The 23,320-nt window shown below is 44.8% G+C and overlaps 1 protein-coding gene and 1 long non-coding RNA gene across 4 annotated transcripts in view; one reads left to right on the top strand and one right to left on the bottom strand.

Moving 5' to 3' along the window:
* LOC142830907 (uncharacterized) overlaps positions 1–7,094 on the top strand; it is a 41,149-nt gene extending 34,055 nt beyond the window's left edge. For all 3 annotated transcript variants that reach the window (XR_012906442.1, XR_012906441.1, XR_012906440.1), the window contains one exon: positions 6,931–7,094. This is a non-coding gene — a long non-coding RNA (uncharacterized LOC142830907). The remainder of the gene's footprint in view (positions 1–6,930) is intronic.
* TAFA1 (TAFA chemokine like family member 1) overlaps positions 1–23,320 on the bottom strand; it is a 408,995-nt gene that overhangs the window by 186,642 nt on the left and 199,033 nt on the right. The window lies entirely within an intron of this gene.

Here is a 23,320-nt window from a genome sequence, read left to right as displayed (position 1 = left end):
CATGCTGGTCTGTGCACTGTGCTCAGGCAGGAGTTCTTACACAACCAGACAAAATAATTTTCCCTATTTCACTTTACAGTCTCCAGTTCACTGCAAATCTGTGCTCTCAATCCAGACCTTTCTTGCCTTTCTGTGAGCTGAACCATAATTTTTACAGCTATTAAAGGTTGAATGTCTCTAGTCTGGCACTCTCGGGACCTGACCAGCTCCAAACCAAAGAATTTGCCAAACCATGGGTGGTTACTATTGTCTGTCAGTGTTACCAACACTTAGAAGATACATAGGAGTAAATTAGAGCTAAATAACAGCACAGAACACTGAGAATTAGGACTGGTGGCTGTAAACAAACTTTTTGGGACTGCGGGAAACTTGGGCCACACTCATGCTAAGTGGACATCTGGTAATTAAAATCATGCCAGACCACAGATGTTGCCGGACCAAAAAGTGCTGGATTAGAGAGGTTCGACCTGTATAAAATGCTGATATTACTTTTGACACAATTTTTAACTATGTGAAGATTGTCAACACTTTCCAACTGACTGAGAAAAGTTCAGTTACATTAACTGTATTCAGACTGGTTCAACATTCAAGTTTGGACTTGGAATGGGGAGTGCTCTTCTGACGAGACACCTAACGAAGCCACTTCATGACCTGACAATGGATGGTGAGCTGAGGAAAAGAAGAATGATTGTACTAGCCTTTTAAGAGTTGAATAGGGAAACTGAAGGTCTTGTAATGATCTGTTTAAAGCAAGGCTTGTTTTCATGGTTACTTGTGTAACTTCCATGGAATTTATGGCCTACAAAAGAAAGCGTACATAGTATTTGCTTATATGATGGCTCTCTAGCCAGTCCTGTCAACTCATAATGTTCACTGAAATCAAAGATGACTAGACAAATATTATTTGCCACTAGGAAAATAATGTGATGCTGACATGAAGCAGGTGCTAAAATGTATACCATTTAGATAAGTCGCTAGGGACAGAAATCTACAGCACACAAAGACCATTAGACTCCCATTGGCTTCACATCAGGCCTATGAACGAACAGCCTGGAAAGTCTTCAAGTTAGCAGATGCCATGCACTGAGACAATTTTCATGGGAACCACTCGTCATGAGATGCATGTTGCATTAATCACATCACCACCTTTGTCTTTCGCAGAATGCATTTCATGCATAGATTATAAGTCGAGAAGGCTCTACTGCAGTCATCTAGTGAGACCTCTTCTGCATAACAGAGGCCATCAAACTTGCTGGAAATAATTCCTGTTTGCACTGGAGTACATCTTTTTAGACAAAAAAAAAATCCAATCTTGATTTAAAAATTGCCACTGATAGAGAATCCGCCACAACCCTTGGTAAGTCGTTTCAATGGTTAATTTCCTTCACTGTTAAAAATTTAGGCCTCCCTTCTAAGCTGAATTTATTTAACTTTTGCTTCTAGCTTGGCCCAACATTATTTTACTCATCATTACCATAAGGAACTTGGTTAAAAGATCAGAGGACATCAGTCCTCAAACAACTAAAGTAATTGAATGCCAGTCACTGTTGGGGAACATGATCACACAATCATGAAGCAAAGGAAAGTGCTGATACCCTGGAGCCGTCATATTGCAGAATGCCACCTATACCACATTACACAGCATGTGAGTTTTCCTCTGAGGAAGTCACTTATTCAAGAACTAAACATAAAACTCTGCTTATCTCACAAGGTCAGACAAAATCAGATGGCAGGTTAAAAAAAAACCAGCTTGAAGTTATTCAAACAAATCTTTGCTTGGCAGATCTGGATTCTGCTCTTTACTACCCTGGAGAGTGATAAATTTTTGCAGCAGTAAAGAAGGTATCTCCCCGCAGACGGAGCCTGTTGGCAAGATGGTGGTGATTACATGACTTCACAGGTGAAGTGCAGAAAAGAAAACATTTTCAGGACTGATGGCATTGAACAGTTTAAATAAAAAAAGAGCTAAGCCACAATGCCCGTCAAATACAGCTCAAATCTGTCAACTTTGCACTGTAATCAATACTCTGACTGCAGTTGCAAGTTTCCAAGAAATGCAGCAAACATTTTTTTTAAACTCATAACAGCCAGATAAAATGGGATATCGAAATTAACATGAGCTCACTCAAGCATGACAGCTTGGTGTAATGACTAAGTGTCAGCCACTTTGAAACTTTACATCTTTTTTAATTACCATGATTACCCAACTGACTGGTGTTCTACTAATATGCCAATGGGAGTCTATGAGTGAGCACTAAAATGCAACAAGCACAGATGTCAGCAAGCTATTACATCACATATTGTATATAAAAGCCAGAATTCATTGCCAGTTTGTTGTACTCGTGCAATCCCGTTAACGTAACAAATAATAAATGCTTAGCTGTGCTTTTACCGCTTGGTGTTGTTCTAGAATGCTGTTTTGCTAGAAGAAAGTTTCTGAACTAAGCAGCCTGTTTCACGTCACACGTGCCTAAAAAAATTGTTTCCTATCCTTTTTTTTCATTGAATAATTTGGGTTTTGACCAAAGTTTCGCACAAAGCATCTGCTTTCTTGGGAACTCTTGATTTTTCATCAGAAAACTACCTCCCAGCACACACAAAATCTTCTCATGTTTAGCCAAAATCTTTTCAGTCTGAAAACTGCTAAAAATAAAATAAGTTTTTAGTTTTCTGAAAAAAGTAAACATTTTTAGGGGGATAAAACCAAACCCCAGCCCTTTCTTACCATCTGTAGTCCTGATGTATTAGAGACAGGGAAAAAACAGGAATCAGGGAAAGCAATTGTATTGCATTCCAAGCCTTTGTCAACCCATTAGGAAGAAAATAAGTTAATATGAATGAATCACTACATTTGACTAGTTACTGAACTCCATTGCTGTGGCTGCAGTGGAAGACCCCTCCCCCCCCTTTTTTCCCCCCTCCTCAGCTCTAGTTTAAAAAATATCATCTCTTCTATGTAGCAGACTAGGAAATCCAGGTTGCCCCTGCTGTGATGAGAACTGACTCTTTGTAAGGCGTTTTCAGCCTACTCCACTGCTGAAATTGCTTGGGTTTGGGCTACATCAGCAAGCAGTTTCCCTGGCAGCAAGGTTGAATTGGGAGCCTGAGAAGAGGAGAAACCGGAGGCTTGGTATCCAGCCACTCTTGTTTCCCTGAATCTGAACATGCTTGAAAATCTTGAGTGTGTTATGTCATTTATGATTTGCACCTGTGTTCCTCTCATGTGGTGACGTTTTGCATGGAGGCTGTCACAGTGCCTCTTTCTGGCAGTTAGCTCCCCCCACAGTTCAGTGCCCCTTTCTTCTCTTGCCTCATGCTACTCTCAGCGTCACAGTATGGCGGCTTTGTGGCTCAGCCCTCCAGCCAGGTCACACAATGATTTCCCCCTTTCAGGAGACTCTCAAATTCTTTCTCTAACAGTGGGGTCAGTTTCCACACCTGCTGCCCTGACTAAGCCTCGCCTGGACAACCTTGCTGTTCACTGTCCCCTGCAATGCCACTCCGCAATGGCTGGGAGGGGAGCCCAGACTCACCCTCTACTTTGGGTTCTAGTCCAGATCTAGGGAGCAGTTAAGGTCTGTGTCTACACCAGCCTTGCCACTCTCACCTCAGACTCCTTCCTACCATACTTCTCTCCGGCCACAGTAAGGATTACCACAGCCTCCTGGCTTGACAGAAGCCTGTTCCCTCTCAGGCAAGTTTCCCTCTAATTAGCTCCCTCCACACAGCTTACATCTCTCCCAGCTGCAGTTGAATTAGCTAATTGGGCCCACCAGGCCGAATGTAGTTCTTGCAAGGGTATTGTAGGGAGTATTCCCCTCTCTGAGCATGTTGTAGAAGACGACTTTCAGTGTTTCTCCACTGAGCGTGAAGTAGCCGCAACCATGAAAGCATCTCCTGACATGATTAAGCTGACCAGTGATTACCCTGTGTCTATTGAAGCTTTATTTTGAACTCCCTAGCCCTCCTGCCATGTATCCCCATGTGCACTCCAGCCTCTTCCTTTGAGCGCCAAGTGTGCTGGCTGACATGAAGAGGTGGTCTCAGTCTGAGGGCAATTATCTCTGTATATTCATGTACTGCAATATGGTGCCACGGGTCAGCAGTTTTATTTTAGAGGGAGTGTTATCAAATAGAGTTCTACAGGGTTCATGAAATAGACCTGTGACACACGCTGGGCCCTGTGAGCCAGGATTTCGTCACGTTAACCAATGATTAAATGCATTCTGAACTGCCAGAAACAAAAGGCAAAAACTCTTCTAAAGAATCTGTAACTACGAAAAACTCTGGGATCAAGTCTTCACTTTTTTTGCTCATTTTTATGCAATAATATTAATGGTGGCAGAAGAATGCCTCCTGGAGATTGATATTACTACACTCAAGCGATCAAATCAAAGCACAATCAAAGGCAGAGACATGCTAAGAGAAATAAGATTAACCACAAAGCCAACTAACATCACTGTAAGGGTATGTCTACAAGGCAGTGTTATTTCGGAATAACTGACGTTATTCCAAAATAACACAGTCCATATCTAAACTACAATCAGTTATTTCAACATCATGTCAAAATAATGTCGAGTTGGAGGACTTCTTACTCAGACTCCTGTCACCCTCATTTTACGAGGAGTAAGGGAAGTGGAAGAAAGAGTGCTCCGACTCGGACTTCCTGCTGTGTAGACAGTGCCAAAAGCCGAAAGGAGCTATTTCGACTTAAGCTACACAATTGACGTAGCTCAAACTGTGTAGTTTATTTCAGCTTTAGCCCTGCTGCATAGACATGCCCAAACAGTGTTATACATCCCACTACTTTCAGTGAATCTGTGTCAGTAATACGTACAGATAGCTAGTAAGACAACACAGTAGATAGGGTGGTTATTAGGTATTTTAAGTATACAGCCTTTGTTACGGGGGATGTGAGCTCTCCAGGAGGAAGGAAACTGCTTGAGACAGACAACCTGCCCACTCTTCTAGTGCAGGAGAAGTCAGCGTTCTTAGTGCTCCCATCAGGACACAGACAATCCACCAGTGGCCACGCTGGGAACTAGGAGAAGGGAATTGTAAGGAACAATTCAAAAGCCCATCAGCTTAGCCAAGCTTTATAAATCCCTCTCCAGTCTGTCAGGGGCTGAAGAGACGCAGTTGAACCTTGTTAGCAAATTGGCCAGGCAGAGGAAGAAAACTCCAGCTATTCCAACAAGCCAATTAAGGAGACTTAAAAAGTGACTCTGGCTAGTCAGTGAGGGAGGAAACCTTGGCATCTTGGGCTGGGGAGGCAGGAGCCAAAATAGCCTGCTGGATAATTACAAAGTTTGTGTGACTGTATGTGATGATGTTTGGGTCTCGGTGAAGAGCAAGCAAGCAAGACACAATACATCTTGGAGATTTTTCGATTGTGATGATGTTAATCCGAGCCCCCCTGAGGCTGCAGATAAAGCCAAACCCTGATTAGGGGATTTCCTTTGCTTTGCAAACCCAGCGTGAAGCGTGTCGGTTCTGCGGTGCAGCCTTGACCCTCCCGACAACCCTGCTGCGAGACAGTGGAAAACCGTACACATGTCATTGTACCTGGTGCTCAGATCTGTGCTTACTCGGCGAAGCAGCTTTCATAAATAAATAAATAAATAAATACAGAGTCTGGGGATTGAATCTTTCCAGACCGAAATTTCAAAACAAAGCTTATGGGAGAACAGAAGGTGGAAGCGGTTGATGCAAATCACTGCACACTGCAGTAGAGACAGAAAAGACCTATTAAAGCCTCTAGAGCTGGTGGAAGAAAACTGCATAATCTTTGGGGTACAAGGACCTGGGGAGAAGAAGACAGAAGAAGCTTCTTCATTCCCCCTTCTAGGGTCATCCTTATGAATTCTGGTGGGGGGGACCTGCACTCAGGATGGGCAGGAACAGGGAGGGAGGCGGGTGGGGGGACAGGCAGAAAGGGGAGTGGTGCAGCCTGACAGAGCTGCGGGCAGGGAGGTGGAGCAGGGGGTGAGAGACTGGGGGCCACAGACGCTGAGAGTTGGAGCAGGGGGCTGGAGATTTGGGCTTCCGGGGCCAGGAGGCAGAGCAGGAGGTGTGAGGCCAGGGAATTGGGGTTACTGGGGATGGGAGGCATCAAAGCAGGGGGGAAGGGCAAGGGGATTGTGCCAGCAGGGCCAGGAAGCAGAACAAGAGCGGGCGGGCCGGGAAGTGGGGGCAGCCGGAGCTGGCACTGCCTGTGACCAGTGGTAGGCATGCACAGCATAGAGCACTACCAAATTTGGGGCATCTGCACATTCTGCATATGCCTAAGGATGGCCCTGCCCCCCTTTCACCTGTTGTTGCCTCTTCCACTGCTCTGCCCATCAGCAAATCCCAGAGCAGCAGACCAGCCGCTGCCCACCTAGACTACACCTCTCTGTCAACAGAGAGATGTAGATTAGGCATGTCGAAATTGCTAATGAAGCAGGGATTTAAATATCCTGAGCTTCATTAGCATAAACATGGCCGCCACTTTTTTCCGAAACAGAGCTTTTTCGAAAAACATCCCAGCAGTCTAGACGCAGATCTGTCAAAAAATAAACCCTTTTTCGAAAGATCCTATAAACCTCATTTTTGGAGGAACACAGGATCTTTCGAAAAAGGGTTTTTTTGGTTTTTTTTCGACAGAGCCGCATCTAGACTGCCGGGTTTTTTTAGAAAAAGCTGCGTTTCGGAAAAAAACGGCAGCCATGTTTATGCTAATGAAGCGTAAGATATTTAAATCCCTGCTTCATTAGCAATTTCGACGTGCCTAATCTACATCTCTCTGTCTACAGAGAGGTGTAGTCTAGACACAGCCCTAGTGATTAAAAGGAACACTAATGGTTAAGAGGCTCTTTGTGAGACATGGCCCCCAAACCGTAGGCTAGGTGGCGGCTTCTTCTTCTGAATGTCCCCTCCATTCTTTTGCAGGAGGTCTGAAGACCATTAAACAACAGTCGCTCAAAGGGAGGGCAAGGCCCAAAGGGAAAAACCGCTCTCTGGCCAGGATCAGGGCACACGGGTATTTCACCATCATAACAGGTGGGGTATTTGTCTGACAGACCAGTCTTGGAAAGTCTTGAAGAGAAAGAACCAGAGAGATGACTGTTCTACACCAATGCAAATCTGGCGAGTACCTACGTGCCCCTTTGTACCTGGAATGTGTGTGTTCAGAACTAAGAGATTCTCAGGACACTCTAGAAGCAGAAAAACAAGATAGAAGACTGACTGTGCATATCTCAAATTAGATTTAATCGCCATTTCTTTTTTACTGTAAATGAGCTGGGCATAAAATGGATAGCTTTAGGGGGGTAACTTTGGAAACCAGCCTTTTGTAAAGTGAATTCAACAACACTGCATGTGAGGGCTTCCTGGAGGTTGGAGACGTTCTTCCTGTATGATAGTATTATTGACTTCTAACAATAAACCTAACTGATATTGGTTATAGTGAATTTATTTCATAACAAATGAGAGCGTGGATGAGCATTTGTCTACGCAATTTATCAATGCTACAATTTGGATCTGTTAGCTCTATCTCCTTCGCTTCACCCATAGGATGGTGGTCTCCAACCTTTTTAAGCACAAGATCACTTTTTGGATTTAAGAACAATCCAGGATCTACTTTAAATGCAAATTTTCTTGCCCCACCTCTTCTTTGAAGCTCTGCCCTTGCCCCACCCCTTCTCTGAGGCCCCACCCTGCTCACTCCATCCTCCTCCTCCCCAGTCCTCACTCACTTTCACCAGACGGCATCAATATCGAGGGAATGTGCAGATGTGCACCCCTGTAGAAACCAAACACCGGGATATAGAAATAGAAATTATATACATAAGGACAATTACTCCAGACACAACAGACTAGGCATTTAAAACTCCCGACTCAAAGAATTACATTTAAGCATAAGAGAGAAATAAAAATTATGAGATGCATAGAGCAGTCGGAAACATAAACAAACACACTTTGAAAAGAAGTAAAAGAAGTCACAAAAGTAAGAACACAAGTATGTGTTGGGTTGGAAGGTGAATGTGAGAGCGTGTGTTTGTGTCAGTGACAGACACACACACAGATTGACAGAGATTTACATTGCCCCGTTAAATATGCTGAGCATGTTCAGAGATAGGAGTAGCTGCCGGGCAAGCTCCCTCTATCCCAAGCCCGGTTGTGACCCCCTGACCCTGTGGAGATGAGGTACAAGGGTGGGGGGAGGGGACACCCTGACATCAGCGCCTCTCCCTTTTGCCTCCCCTACCCTGCACAGCAAGCAGGAGGCTCCCGGGGAGCAGCTCCAAGGCAGAGAGCCAAACCAGTCAGGATCACCTGTCAGTACCTGTATGAATAAAAAGAAATCTTTGTCTAGATATTTGTCTAGTTCAACCAATCCTTTGACCTAGATCAACTGGTGGAAGCCCAATGTTGTCAAAAAGGGGCTTTTTTTGTTTTTGCCTGACCTAATGCAACTGGGGGCAGTTCCTTTTTTTTTTTTTTGCTCGACAGCTGTTTTGCTCTTCACGCTGGATCCACTGCTATCTTGGGTCTTTGCCCAGAGTGGGTTGGCCACCCCTCCTCTAGATGACACGTCTATACAGTCTCGAAATAGCTTCTTTCGGCTTTTGGTGTTGTCTACACAGCAGGAAGTCCAAGTCGGAGCACTCTTTCTTCCACTTCCCTTACTCCTTGTAACATGAGGGTGACAGGAGTCAGAGTAAGAAGTCCTCCAGTTTGATATTATGTCGAAATAACTGCTTGTTGTGTAGTTGCGGACTATGTTATTCTGGAATAATGTCAGTTATTCCAAAATAACGCTGTGCGTAGACTTGGCCTTAGCGATCCTTCCCTCCCCCTGCCCGCCTGACTCCAACCTAGCAATTCTTCCAGGAAAGCTAGAATAGAATTCAAGATTTGTCAAGACAGGATCTAAAGGAAAACACCATCTATGCCTTGTGATTTCACTTGTAAGCTCCAGCATTGTCTATTAAAACGGAATCGTCTCTCTCTTATTCAGAAAGCTGTGAGCTTGCTCTAACGAAGAGAGCCATTTAAACATCCCTTCTGCATTTAAAAGCAAGCAGAGCGGAAGGACATATTCACACCTGGTGCACCGTGCTTCTGAGCTTCGAATCCCTTCCTCCTCAGGAAAGAACAAAAGCTACATGAGTGGTGGGTGAACATAGGGCTGGGGGAGGCAAGTACCCAGCCCCACCCCATCTGCCTAAGGCCCCGCCCCCCACAGGAGCTAATTGCCCCCCCTTCCACCACAGGACTAAGTCTCCAGTCCCACACAGGGGTGTCCTCAACCCTGGAACAAAGGGAGGGTGGGCCCAGCCAGAAGCCTGGGAGCTGTGCTGAAGCGGGGGGCATTCTGGGGGTGGAGTGTGGTCAGGGCCAGGCATTTCCTCCCCCCGTCTCTCATATCCACCCCCCCATGAAGAGCCATGTTGGTCGGTTACGTCCTAGAACTGTCCATCATCAGTATTTTGTTTGGCACGTATGATTTAAAGGAAATAAAATGAGGGCTCGATTGACAAATGTATAGCGGATGGAATAACCATGGGGAAGTCTCCATGGTAATCCCAGGCCTTTGGTCTCTGATTGCTGCCAGGAAAAGGCAGCCTGCAGACTCTGAGGGAGACATTCTCCTTCCCAACATGCTTTAGTTCAGCATTAGGTTGACAAAGGGTTTAGTTTAATCCTTCTTTACCCGGAGCTTGAGATAAATTCTGTGGCCCAGGAGTATGCCGGCATGCTGGGAGAAGAGGTGAGGGTTTGGGAAATTAAGCAACACTGCTCTCCCATAAGTTATAACTAACTGCAGCTAAGAAAATAAGGGGGAGGGAAACGTATTGTAAGATCTACTCTGCTGAGAATTTTCTTTTCCATTTTGTCCCTGAACAACTATCCTGTATGTGCTGATAGTACAGCACAGGGTTCAATGTGCTAAACTGAAGTGTGGGGGGGTCGCGGCCCCTGTACAGCAATCAGGGTGTCTTCCCCTGGGAAATTATTTTGCAAATACTTCCCATTACGTGCAATCTAATCCCTTCCAAAGGCTAAAAGAAAAAAAATGTGCTCATTGGAGTGGAGCCTTTTTTCTGAGCTCCGGGGAAAAGTCGTCTCTGGTAGGGATGATTTAACAGTCTCCAGGGAGGGGATGAATGCCATCGCAGGCATGGATGTCACTCCAACCTTCCCGCCAGTCAGTTATTGCAATTTATTAAGGAACTCTCAGGAGACTAGTCCTCAATATCGTGACTTGAAACGTAGAATACAGGAGACCCGCCCCTTCCTGCCGCCACCCTGCCATCTCCCCTCCCATTGCACCCCGTTCCCCAGCATGGGGGGGGGGGATGCAGCCCTGGGGGGGACAGCAGTCAGCCCCCTCCCAAGGCTGCCAGGGGGTAATGGAACACTTGTCTCATTTCCCTCTACTCCTACGATTCACAGATGTTGCCATTCACAGTGGTGTGAGGAACATATCCTCTGCGAATGGCAAGGGCTTCCTTTAAACTGGTAGTGGCTGGCCGTTTCAATACTGGAAGAACAAATCGAAGGAAATACTCTTAGTATAGCTTGACACTGTAGTTACTTGAGCGTGTACCACAACGCCCAGCACTACAAAGAGTGTATCCACTCTGTGCAACTTTTAGCAACAAGGCTGTGTCAATGCAGACCTGCTGCTCAAAGTCGGCACATGAGAAGGCTGTTTGTTGGCACTATTTCGTCAACAAAATGCTTCCACCCCCCAACAAGGGGGTTTTGCTTTGTCTGCAGTAGAGCACTCCTGTCAACAAAGCAGCATTCACACTTTCACTTGCTGTGGCAATACGTTGTCAGTCATGGTGGGCAGAGCTCCCGTGAACAACAAAAGTTTTGCCGATTATGTGCAAGTGTCGACATAGACAAAGTCTGCCTATAGCGTCTCCTTTGCTCCCTTCAGGTACCCCCTACATCAGGGTTGGCGAATCTCAGGCCCAGAAGCTGATGTGGCCTCCCCAAGTCTCAGAGCCACTCCCAGCATTGGGGAGCCCACGCTGCTGTTCCAGCCCCCTTGCTGTCCTACCATGGGGCTGGAGCACACAAAATCTACTAGGCTGGGCCCTGCTAGGCTTTGGTGAGCGAGGGGAATGTGGGAAGTGTCTTTCTCCTAGGTTAGGGGCCACGTCAGTGAGGAAGTTTTCCTTTTTTTGCTGCTTCTCAGTTGTGTGTGGCCCCGACTGATTTTTCTGTAGGTCGGCGGCCCCCAGACCAAAAAAGGTTTCCCATCCCTGCCCCTGAATTTTGTCCTGAGTTTGCTTCGATTCCCTAAGTATTAACCTATTTAGCACCCTCAACACTTTAAAGAGCAGGGGATAGGACCATCAAGGAAATGCTCATCAGACTCATGGAGTAGTTTTTTCACATCAGTAAACCTTTCCTCTTCACCAGCCCAGGAGTATAATTTAAAAAAAGATTCTGATTCAATTCTCTTTAACTTCAGGCTTGTCCTTGATTCTGAAAGCAGGAAGATCGTCTTTTAGTAATTTTACCATTTCACATCACTAGAATAGTCTTCAGAGCTGTTAAAGTAAAATCCCGCATGGTGAGAATTCTTCTAGCCAAGATAAATTCAGTCTTTACTCCAGGGTCCAGATGCCTCAAATCTCAGTGAACCGACTAATAGAGAATTTCTAAGGACCTTCTGATTCCACTTGATCAGGCAGAATAGCAATTTTAAAATGCAGAGCTAGCATGGAATTTAAGGATACCAGCCTTATTTAGTACAGCTTTTTTGTTATTTTTTTTCTAGAAGAAACATCTCATCCAAAATGGCATCATCTCCTAAAACTGAGCTCTTGCCCATCACAATTTTTTTAATCCTTGTTCTTAATTTCCAATGTGTTTTCCACTTTTTTTGTCATGATCTATCGATATCTATTAGTCCTTTGGGCTCTTAATGGAGCATAGGGCCTCCACTATCATTCTCCATCTCTTGGTTAGCGATAGTCTTGATTTGATCCCATGTTAAGCCAGCTGCTTTTACTTCATCCAGGCAGCTTCATCGCCATGTTTGTTTGGGACGTCCCCTTTTCCTCTTTCCGTTTGGATTCCATGCTAACACTTGTCTTGTGATACATGCCTCACAGTCCTTACGCAGAATGTGGCCTGCCCATCGCTATTTTCTTTTCTTAATCTGGACGTCCATTGGTTTCTGATTTGTTCTGGTCCACAAGGGTGTGTCTACACTACAGCACTATCGAACTAACTTAATTCAAATTAGTTAATTTGAACTAAGTTAATTTGAATTAGTGCATCTAGACCCAAAAACTAATTCGAATTAGAGTTTTGCTAATTCGAAATAGCATGTCCACATTGAGTGGACCCTGAACTGAAGTTAAGGCTGGCCGGAACCAGTGCCGGCAGGGCATCAGGTTAGGACTTAAAGTATGGAGCTGTTGCCTCAGGCTAGCCGAGGGCTGTGCTTAAAGGGACCCGACCCCCACTCCGGACAGACAGTTCTCAGGGTTCCCCGCTTGCTTGCCTACCTCCATGAGGGACAGCAAAGCAGTCCTGACTTGGAGTGCCCTGAGTGCCCACACTAGGCACATCACAGCACTCGGACATCAGCCCAGCTGCAATTGCCACAGGCTGCCATCCGGGAGGGTCAATCGGGGGGCTGTCAGGATCCAGGAGGCCCTGCAGGAGAGCTTCCACCCCGAGGAGCTGGCAGAGCCACCCCAGTCCTGTGCCTAGTGCAGAGATCGTGGACGCTGGAGGCCTCTCCCCAAACCTCGATGAGGTCCATAATCTCCGCACTAGACCAGGCGGGCACCCGCCTCTTGTGGCTCTGGGCAGGCTCCTGGGAGCCGCCAGCCTGGTCCTGGGAAGAGGCAGAGGACTGGTTGGCAGCGGGTGACTGGCTCATGCCATGCCAGCTGCAGGGTCTGCTGGATGGGTGCTGGCAGGCTTGCAACTGGCACAAGCACTGTAGCCAGACCGTGCCCCTTTAAGGGCTCCAGAGCCAGGAGGGGAGGGGGGCAGAAAAGTTTCCCTGGTTTGGCCCAGAGTGGCCACCAGGGCAAGCTGGGAAGGGCTAGCCTCCAACTAGTTTGAATTAAGTGGCTACACAGCCCTTAATTCAAACTACTTAATTCGAACTAAGTGTTACTCCTCGTAGAATGAGGTTTACCTAGTTCAAATTAAGCGCACCACTAGTTCGATTTAAATTTGAACTACCGGTAGTGGTTTGTATGTATAGCCGCTATTAAAGTTAATTCGAACTAACAGCCATTAGTTCGAATTAAATTAACTTTGTAGTGTAGACATACGCCAAAGTTTCATTTAGCACTCTATCCTTTATTGACATTTATTGTCATTTATTGACAAACGTCTGAATTCTTTTAGTGTTGCTCTGGACAACGTGCCACACTTCCAAGCCATACAGAAGCACTGATTTCACATTGGAATTGAAAATACGTAGTTTAGTTCTTATTGAAATGGCTCTTGTACCCCAGACTGGTACAAAAGCTTGTTGTACTGGTAGTATGGCAAAAGCTTGTTGCGCCTTTCTTATTCTTGCACTGATGTCCTCTTTGGGTATGTCTAGACTACATAGCTCCGTTGATGGAGCCATGTAGATGAGTTTACTAGACATAGGAAAATGAAGCAGCAATTTAAATAATCACCACTTCATTTACATGAAAACGGCCGCCGCGCTGTGCCAATCAGCTGTTTGGCGGCACAGCGGGGCAATCAGGACGCGCCGCAGTCGACAAGGGAAGCCTTTGTTGACCGCTCCGGTATGCCTCGTGAATCAGAGAAGTTGACAAAGGCTTCCCTTGTCGACCGCAGTGCGTCCTGACTGCCCCGCTGTGCTGCTAAGCAGCTGATCGGCACAGCGCGGCGGCCGTTTTCATGTAAATGAAGCGGCGATTATTTAAATCGCCGCTTCACTTTCCTATGTCTAGTAAACTCATCTACATGGCTCCGTCGACGGAGCCATGTAGTCTAGACATACCCTTCAGCTGCCCCATTCTTGCTGAGAACACTCCCCAAGTATACAAACTGATCTACCTATTGCACTGTTTTTCCTTCAGTTGTAATTTCACCTTCCTGTCTGTTGTTAATGCGCATCACCTTGGTCTTCTCTTGACTAATCTTGAGGCCCACTCGCTCAGCTGTTTCCCATAGGGCATCTGTCTTCTCTTGCATATGCTCTAATTTGTCTGCAAGTGGGGCTAAGTCATCTGCAAACTCTAGATCTTCAAGTTTCCTAGTCTGAGTCCATTGGAGTCCTCTTCCTGAGTCAGCATATGTTGTTTTTGTCATGATGAGTAGGAGTCAAATCCGTGTCTCATAGAAATAAGTGGGAGTTTTACCATTAACTTCAGTGGGGCCAGGATTTGACCCTAAAAGCTTCTTAGCCTGGCAAATTTATTATGTGACAAGTGCAGGCTTCTGGCAAACACAGTTATGAAAGCAGATCATGTGTTTTTCAGTCAAGAGAGTAGAGCTCCTTGAGCCACTAAATAGGTAGATTTTGGTTGGGTGCCATCTTTGCTCTCCATGGATACAAGGATAAGTCTTTCTCCTAGCTCAAAGTATATGCAACCATACTCGCCTCAAACAATTTTTTTAAATTTGGAGATAATTAAATATGTAATTGTCAGAATCCTTTTTAATCTGTGTGCAAAGACTAAGCTGTGCTCTAAATAGTGTTTTCAAATGGACGGCATGCAAAGTTTGGCTGCACACATGAAAGCACTGTACATTGAGGAATGCCTTTGGGCACTGAGGAAGATTGATGCAATGTCACTGAGGCAAATCCTACCACTGAGTCTGCACTTTTCGCTTCTCAGCCCATTACAATTCTGATGGAGTTTGCACAGCAGAGTAAATAACATACGTCTCAGCTGCTGTATTGTCAACTGAGCTCCTATCATATCCATTTACAGAATACAAATACGATTCAAGTTGGGTTCAATGAAGCTTCTACACTATGAATGGATTCCTTAAAAAAACCAAACCCACAAACAGCTAAGGTCACATTGTGCTGCTGCTGTATTTCTTTTCTACCATTCATGATTATTTCATTATACGCAAAGACGGCCGATGAGAAGGGGGTCATCTAATAAATGTGGAGCAGAATTATACTCAAAGGTCCATATCCTCTCCCTCTAATCCCCACCACTCAGCCTGCACATGGGGTAGGGGAGTGATATGGCCCATGATGGGGAGCTTTCTGGGGGCAGTTACTATACCACATACATCTTTATAGGGAGAGGGCATGGGAAGGAACACAGCTGCATTCTGCCAACTCTTATTTGGTCTCCAAGGCACTTTAGTCACCTGGTGCAAGTTAGAGCAGCCCCAAAGCTGCTCTAACTTACAGGAGGGCTCCGGTAGATGTGGCTTGTGAATCGGAGAGATGCTGCTCCATTGTTGACTGCACCAATGAGCTCTTAATATAGAGGGAATCTGGGCCAACATACTTGCAATTACTTTAGGACAGTCACTTCAAATAGCCTAATAAGAGTAATATAATATAATACATGCTACTGTGAAAAAAAATGGTGCGTTTTACTAGCATACATAAATATTAAAATCTCAATGCTTTCCGCCTCTGAATAGCTTTCAGTACCTCAGTACTCGCTGCTGAACTAAGAAGGAGATTGTTAAACAACCCCTGAGATGCCATTTTAAAATACCACCAACTATTGAGCAATTAAAAGAGCCTAATATCCTATTCATACTTTCCACGTATCAGATGCTCCTAAAATGTACTCGCCGCACGCACGCGTTTATTACAACGTGTAAAACCGCGAGTGATTGTCATGGTCTTAAATTACACTGCACTACATCACAAAAGCCAGATTCCGCAGTTCCAGTTCAATCTTGCCATGCTAGTCAATGCCAAAGCTGGCCACTTTTCTTAACATAATCCCTATCTGTAATGCCTTCCCTGCCCCCTCTCCTATTGGAAAATAACAAGCTTTATGTGGGAAAAAAAAGGCAGCAATGCATGCTAAGGAGAAGAAAACTTTAATGCAATCATCTTCTCTAATATTAGAACGTTGCTTTAGAAGCTCATGAAGCAAAAATCTTGAGTAGATTTTTTTTCTCTTCGTTTAAAACTTTTACTCCCTAAGTGTTTGAATGACATATTTCTGCTTGGAGCATTCCACAAGTGAAAGCTATCTGCTGTGGCCTGACCCTTTAATTAGTAAGGAGGCCACTGCAGAATATAAACGTTTGAATGTGGTGAGTTATGTGAACAGTTCAGTGGCTTGGCTGATTGCACAGTGGGTGAGCTGGGTAAAGTCTGTGTTCAGGAGAGAACGAACTAGGAATCTCTCTCATCTCAACCTAATACAGCCAGAAAGCATTACAGCATTCCCCTCAGACAGTTCTAGGGATGCCAGGATGGAGTATGACCTAATCTAAACTAATTAGCACAAGGGCTTTGTTGTTGTTGTTGTTCTGGGCTTCCCAAAGGCCATCCAAACAGCATTATCAACTGATGTCTCGGCAAAGGATGTTTATTGTCTCTCTGCTTTCCACTGGGACAATTTCCTTTGCTTAAACATTAATAAAAATCATGTTAGGAACATCAATGCAGGCTTACAGAAACGCTGCAAAGTTTCAGATGCTTGGCTTTTTTGGAAAGCCGTTCAGACATGCTAAATAACCTTTAATCAATGGAATGCCTTGCGCTTTATTTTTGTGCATCATTTGAAGATAAAAGCCTTTAAAACTGGATTTATGTTGGTTTCAGTCCAACAGCCTCCTTTTTTAGGCTCTGCAATCACATATTGCCTTACCAAAACACGTACATCAGCCAAAAAAAACCAAACCGTTGTCATATAGACTTAGAGATCAGAGCTGGAAATTGAGGTCTAAGCACAAATATTCTAACAGGATAGTAAATGTTAGAGGATGATATATTTAAAATTAATCCCAGAGTTAAACAGTGTTATTATACGGAGGTGAGGATGCATGTTGATAGTCTACAAAACTACAGGGGACTGTAATGCAGTGTGACTCATCGGCACGGTGCCTCTGCTGGGCAAGCGAGAATTAGCTCAATTCAGCCCTGGAGTGCCTCCTTCCATAAGGGGTTTCACCTACAGCTGCCTGATTATGTGTTAATGGTTCTGCCTTACATTGGAAGCTGCCTCCCTTCCAGACCATGGCACCCTCCCTCCATGGGCACTGCCCTGCCACAGTGCCCCCACACTCTGGGGTCCTCAGCCTCAGGGGACCCCCAATCTCTTATACTCACCCTGCCTCATGGACCCACTGCCAGTCAGCATCCAGCCCCTGCCTTGGGGCAAACTGCAGTATGACATGGCCACTCATCACTGGCAAGGGGGTGGATCTGCTGCCTGCTGCTGCTGCTCTGGCTGCCACTCTACAGCCCTGGAAGCCTCAGGCCTTCTCTCAGGCCCTGCAGCTTGGGAGTTGGGTCAAACCAGAGCTCCCCAGCCCTGCCTGCCTTTCCCTAGCACTGCCCTGTGTCAGGAAGACTCTATCTGGAGCAAGAGTGAGTGAGTTTTCCTCCATTCCAGGAGCTCTTATTTGTACAGCCCCAGCTGGGCCCTAATTGGCTGTATCTGCCTCATCTGCAGGATCCACTATCTCAGCCCTCTTCCAGGGCTGGATTTAACCCTTTCTAGGCCAGTGCGGGGCAGACGCCCCATCACACTGATATTTTTAAGGTCCTCAGTTCTGGCCTGAGTCTATTCCCAGGGAACTCAATGGGAATTTGTACATAGAGTTCAAGAGGAGTAGAGTTAACCTAGCAATGGTCACTTTTGAAAACCCTGCCCTATGGCTTTTGAGGAGCAGTAATTCTTAGGGATCAGTTTTCCAAGACTGGCCACTGAACTTGCAAATGTAGAACTACATTTGCCCCATCTCATGCACAGAGCCACATTCACAAAGGCAAAATGCTGTGTGTGTGTGATTTTAAATTGGATTTCTCCAATGTTCATTTGCAAATGCTAGTTTTACTCATGTAAACGAATGTATATCCAGTTCGAAAATGTGGCCCTTAAAGTACAAAGACACTGAAGGCATACAGTGTGTGCTTTAAAATCCTTTCAAATAAATGAAACTTCCTGGGTTTCCTCAAGAGAATAGCTCTCCCCCCAAAACAAACAAACAAACTAACAAACAAACAAACCAGCAGCAGCAGCAGCAGCAACAACACTTCATATCTAACCCTCAAACAAGTATGTAAAAGAATAAGCACAGAATCTGAGAAGGTCACATAATTATACATAATGGATCAAGAAACAGCATAGCTCTATCAAGATGACTAATTGTGCTGCTGTATATGATAAATTTCTATCCAAATGAAAAAAGTAACGATTTTCAATAGCACCGTAATAAGCCATTAAAACCCAGTAGCATGCCAAGGTTGAAAATGAACCATACCTAACATGCAGTGGTTTTAGTGTGTCACATCAAGTCACAATTTTCTGTCCTGCTACATGAAATTTCTAGAATTGGGATGAGAGAAGACACACAAAGGTCTCAAAGGTGTAAACCTAAATCAAAGAGTCATTCTGGCTTAAGATATTTATCACGTGATAATGTGAATCACCGACAGATGGAGACATCTGCTTCTCTGGCTGGAAATCGAACAGTTGGAGCCTGGAAACAGAGAGGTTAGTGGTAAGTGGATGTCCTTGGCTCCCTAAAATATTAATCAGTGTAAAGAATGAATCACATCTTATGCTTTATCCAGTTCTCACTCCAATCAATGGCAAAACTTCCATGTTTCTTTCATTATATGCTATCCAGTCTGTGCACCGGAGACCCAGATGTGCTCTCAGTTGCACGGATATGTCATCTGAGTGGATGTCCTGACATCAGTGGATTTAGTTCAGATTTACTACCCAGTGATAATTGCAGATAGAATCAGCAGAACCCCCGTTTTATTCACTACCCACTTCATTCAGTGTGCACTGAGCAAAATGACTGACCTTGCCCTCTGGCCCAATCGAGTATGGCATTTGAGCACCTGCTTAACTTTAAGCACATGAGGACCCATTGACAGGACCTTACACGGCCAACTCCTGCAAGAACTGGGGAGTGCAGAAGTGGCGATGATTAAACACGACTTCAACCCAGGATCATGACTGAGTACACAGGTAGTTGAATTCAGCCTTTACACTCCAAACTTTCCAGGGCCAGATCATTAGCTTGCTCAACGCAAAGCATAAGAACAGCCATACTGGGTCAGACCAGCAGTCCATCTAGACCAGTATCCTGTCTGCCAACTGGCCAATACCAGGTGCCCCAGAGGGAGGGAACACAACAGGTAATCCTCACGTGATCCCTCCCCTGTCACCCACCTCCAGAAAAACAGAGGCTAGGGACACCATTCCGACCCATCCTGGCTAATAGCCATTGATGGGCCTAACCACCATGAATCTATCTAGCTCTTTTTTTGAACCCTGTTAAAGTTCTAGCCTTCACTGTATCCTCTGGCAAGGAGTTCCACAGGTTGACTGTGTGCTGAGTGAAGAAAAACTTGTTTTAAACCCGCTGCCTACTAAAAAGCAGCCTCGGGGCTTTTCCACCTTGTGCCTTGTTGCAATCCTCCTCTCCCCCCTCCTGCCCCCCGCACCTCAGCCCATGCAGGTAGCTAGACATGGGGTTTTCCTACCCATCCTGACACTGCATCCCAGAAGTGGCCAGCAGCAGGCCCGGCTCCTAGTAAAGGGGAGGAGGAGAGCACACAGGGTTACATGCACTGCCCCTGCCCTGAGCACTAGCTCCACATTCCCACTGGCTGGAAACCTGCTGCTGGCTGCTTCTGTGGCACAGCAGAGTCTGTAGGGCCGGGACGGGCAGGAAGCTGCCTTAGCATCCCCCCTGTATTGGGAGTCGCTCCAGGTACTCCTGCCCCACCCCCAAAAGGAGTCCCCTTCTACAACCCAAAGCTCTCCTCCTCAGCCTCACCATAGAGCTCATACTCTAGTCAAATTACATTCAGTCACAGCCTCAACAATTTTCTTCAACTGAGTCATGAGAAAAGAAGTTTGAAAACCACTGGGCTAGACTATGTTAGAGCACAGTCGTGCTGCGTCCCCTCATCCGAGCACTCTTTAAGCTGTGTTGGGGTGGGGGAGACAGGTCTAAGGCCAGCCAGCTATGCCACTTGAACATCACTCCAGGCTTTCCCTGTGTAAGGGGAAAGTTACAACTATGAAAACTATCTTGGTGGCCAGAAAGGAATGGAGGATCTAGCCTAAAAACTGAATGAATATGCAGAGCTCAATGAATAATAACTGGGTTGGGTTTTTTTGTTTGATTGTGTGACAAATTTTGAAGCAAGAAAAAAATGTTCTAGATTTAACCAAAAGTGAAACGTTGTAGGTTCTCAAGAAACAGAGAAATAAATGGAAATGCTGAACACGGTATTTCTGACATTTGCTCCCTCGCGAACTGCCGTGCTCCATGAAACTGATGTTTTTGTCATCTAACTGCTCCAGGGATCTACAGTTCTTTGGGACTCCTTGCTTGGATGCACTGGAAGTTCATCAAAGCCCGGAGTTCTGAGCCAAACTTTTCGGGCTTGAGAAATTAAAACTTTATTTTGATGGAAAATTTCCAACTAGCTATGCATATGCACAAAAGGACAAAATTACTTTTGTGCCATTTCAGCAGTTCCTTAGTTGTGACTGCTTAATTTTGCAGCCTTAATAGTCTCCTCGTGTGGGTTTGTAAATGTATTTTTCCAAGTGTTTTTAAAAACAAGAAATTCTATAACATGGACCTATTTCGTAGACAGCATGAACGCACTGTGTCGTACAGAATAAGGCAGGTTTGGAGCTCTGTCCTCATTCCATATGAACCACAAATTATCACTAAATATGAGGAAGTTCATTCACCTAAGTATTTAGGGTCTCAGCCCATGAGGTATTAAGCTTCTTCCACTCGCATGGAGTTCAGTGAGAGGTGAGGGGGCAGGACCCACTGAATGAGACTGTTTTCCCAAATTTACTTGACTACTTTAGCTTGTCAATTTCCTCAAATTATGTCAAAATTATTCTAGATTGTATTCAATTTTTTTTGAATAAAAAAATGCAAATGTCAAACGGCTTTCTTGCTAGTGCTCACTATTCAAAGTAATCTCATCATCTACGATTGGTTAAATAAGTCTCATGGCATTGTTTTTGTTTCTTGTTTGAATGAGCTCTCAAACAGTTACTGAAGAAATGCATGCACACAGCTCTGAAATAGTCTTTCAGCCAACATTTGTGCCATTAAAGCTGTATTATAGAAAAGTTCATTGAAAAAGAACACAAATGAACCTCAGGGATGGCCAAAGAAAACTAATTTATAATCCTGATCACTTTTGCACTATTTAAGAAGTTCTAATAACAATAGTTCTCTCCAGTGTTGTCTTCAAGTCGTCATTGTCAAGTCCAAGTCGAGTTTCAAGTGACTACAGTTCAAGTCTCAAGTCGAGTCTCGAGTCCCTAACGTCACTTTTGAGTCAAGTCCCAAGTTGTGTCTCAAGTCTTAAATTAAAAAACGTCAAGTCACTTTTGTACAAGCCATCAACATTGGCATTTTCTGACAATTTTTTCCACCAAGACGATTTAACAAAATTAGCAAGTCTCAAGTCGAGTCTCAAGTCGCAAACAATGAACCCGAGTCAAGTCTCAAGTCAAGTCACCTAAGTGACTTAAGTCGGACTCGAGTTCAAGTTGTGGGACTTGAGTCAACAACTCTGGTTCTCTCTGCACTTCTAACACCAACACTGCACTACAGCCACTGGATTCTGGTGTCGCCAATAATGGTAAAAACGTACATTGAGAAGGATGTGATAAAACAGACCACAGATACCTTCCTACACTGACACCAGCAAGTCTTGTAACTGTAACTAAACTCTTGATCTCTGAGTCACTGGCAATGTTCCAGTGGAGATCAGCATTTACCCCTTAAAGTTTACCCCACGATAGAGACATCTGCCAAGGAAGCATTCCTAGCCCAAAGAGGACAAAAACATCTTTGATTACAAAAGAGAACATTTCCCCAACATACAGCTATGTAATCATGGGCTGCCAGAGGCTGGTCTCACTTGTGCTTTGGCATTTACATGATGTGAAATTTTGCTTGAAAAAATTCACTGAAACACTCCTATTTACCATGGCAACCATTCAATTAAACAGAAACCTTCACGCCGTTTTTAAAGAAACGCCACTCAAGAATGGAGTAGGCTTCCTGAGAATTTGTAGTTTACTTTTGTTCTGCTTCACAGGATATTTGCATAAGAAAAATGGAGTGTAGGCAAAGCTAAAATGGGGACAGAGTACATTATAGGGTCCGCTGTTACACCCTTCCTTGTCACGGCACTCCACACCTTCCCCTGCTGAGCTGTTAAGTTATTTTTCCACATCTTGCAAAGTATCTAAGAAAGATGCTGGAAGATGTTGGCCCTCTATAATGAGCATAAACAAGTGAAGAAGTGTGGGCATAGAAGAAATCATGACTTGGCATTGAACATTCATTTTCAAAGCAATGCACAGTGAATGAAAATACAGAGATTTAAAAAGCACTTGTCAAGTTTGGGTATCAGATCTATAGCTGGGTTCAGTAGAAGTGATCTTTCATGGTGAACTTGAGATGTCTTTTACATACAATGGACAAAATCCTGACCCTACCAAAGAGGTTTTCCATTGGAGTCAATGAGAACCATGATTATACGAGGGCTATGTCTATACTGCATGCTTTTTGCGCAAGAATGTTTGTTCTTGCGCAAAATCTTGCGGAGCGTCTACACTGCATGTGCGTTCTTGCGCAAGTACATTTACAGTAAAGCGTCAGAACAGAGGGCTTCTTGCACAAGTGTTATTCCTCGCCCCACGAGGAATAAGCCCTCTTGCTCAAGAACTTTTGCGCAAGAAGGCAGTGTGGACGGGCAGCAGGGGTTTCTTGTGCAAGAAACCCCTATGGCTAAAATGGCCATCAGAGCTTTCTTGCACAAGAGAGCATCCACACTGCCATGGACGCTCTTGCGCAAAAGCACATCTCTTGCGCAAAAGCACATGGCAGTGTGGATGCGCTCTTGCGCAAGACCTTTTGCACAAGAACTCTAGTGCAAAACAGTTCTTGCACAGAAAGCCTGCAGTGTAGACATAGCCTTGGTATCTTTGCAATTTTGTATTATAAAAATATCATAAATATAAATGTCAATTGCAAGCAAATCCAAGTAGATACCTTTAATGGGGCAACCTTTAAAGTGATTGGTTAATCGAAAGGAAGGTTCATAAATGAAAAATGAAGAGAGCAAAATAATATTTGAGAATGTAATAAAATTATTTTTTTC

Source organism: Pelodiscus sinensis, chromosome 11 (genome assembly GCF_049634645.1).
Source record: "Pelodiscus sinensis isolate JC-2024 chromosome 11, ASM4963464v1, whole genome shotgun sequence".
Taxonomy (NCBI): Eukaryota; Metazoa; Chordata; order Testudines; family Trionychidae; genus Pelodiscus; species Pelodiscus sinensis.
This window is presented reverse-complemented; position numbering and strand designations above follow the sequence as displayed.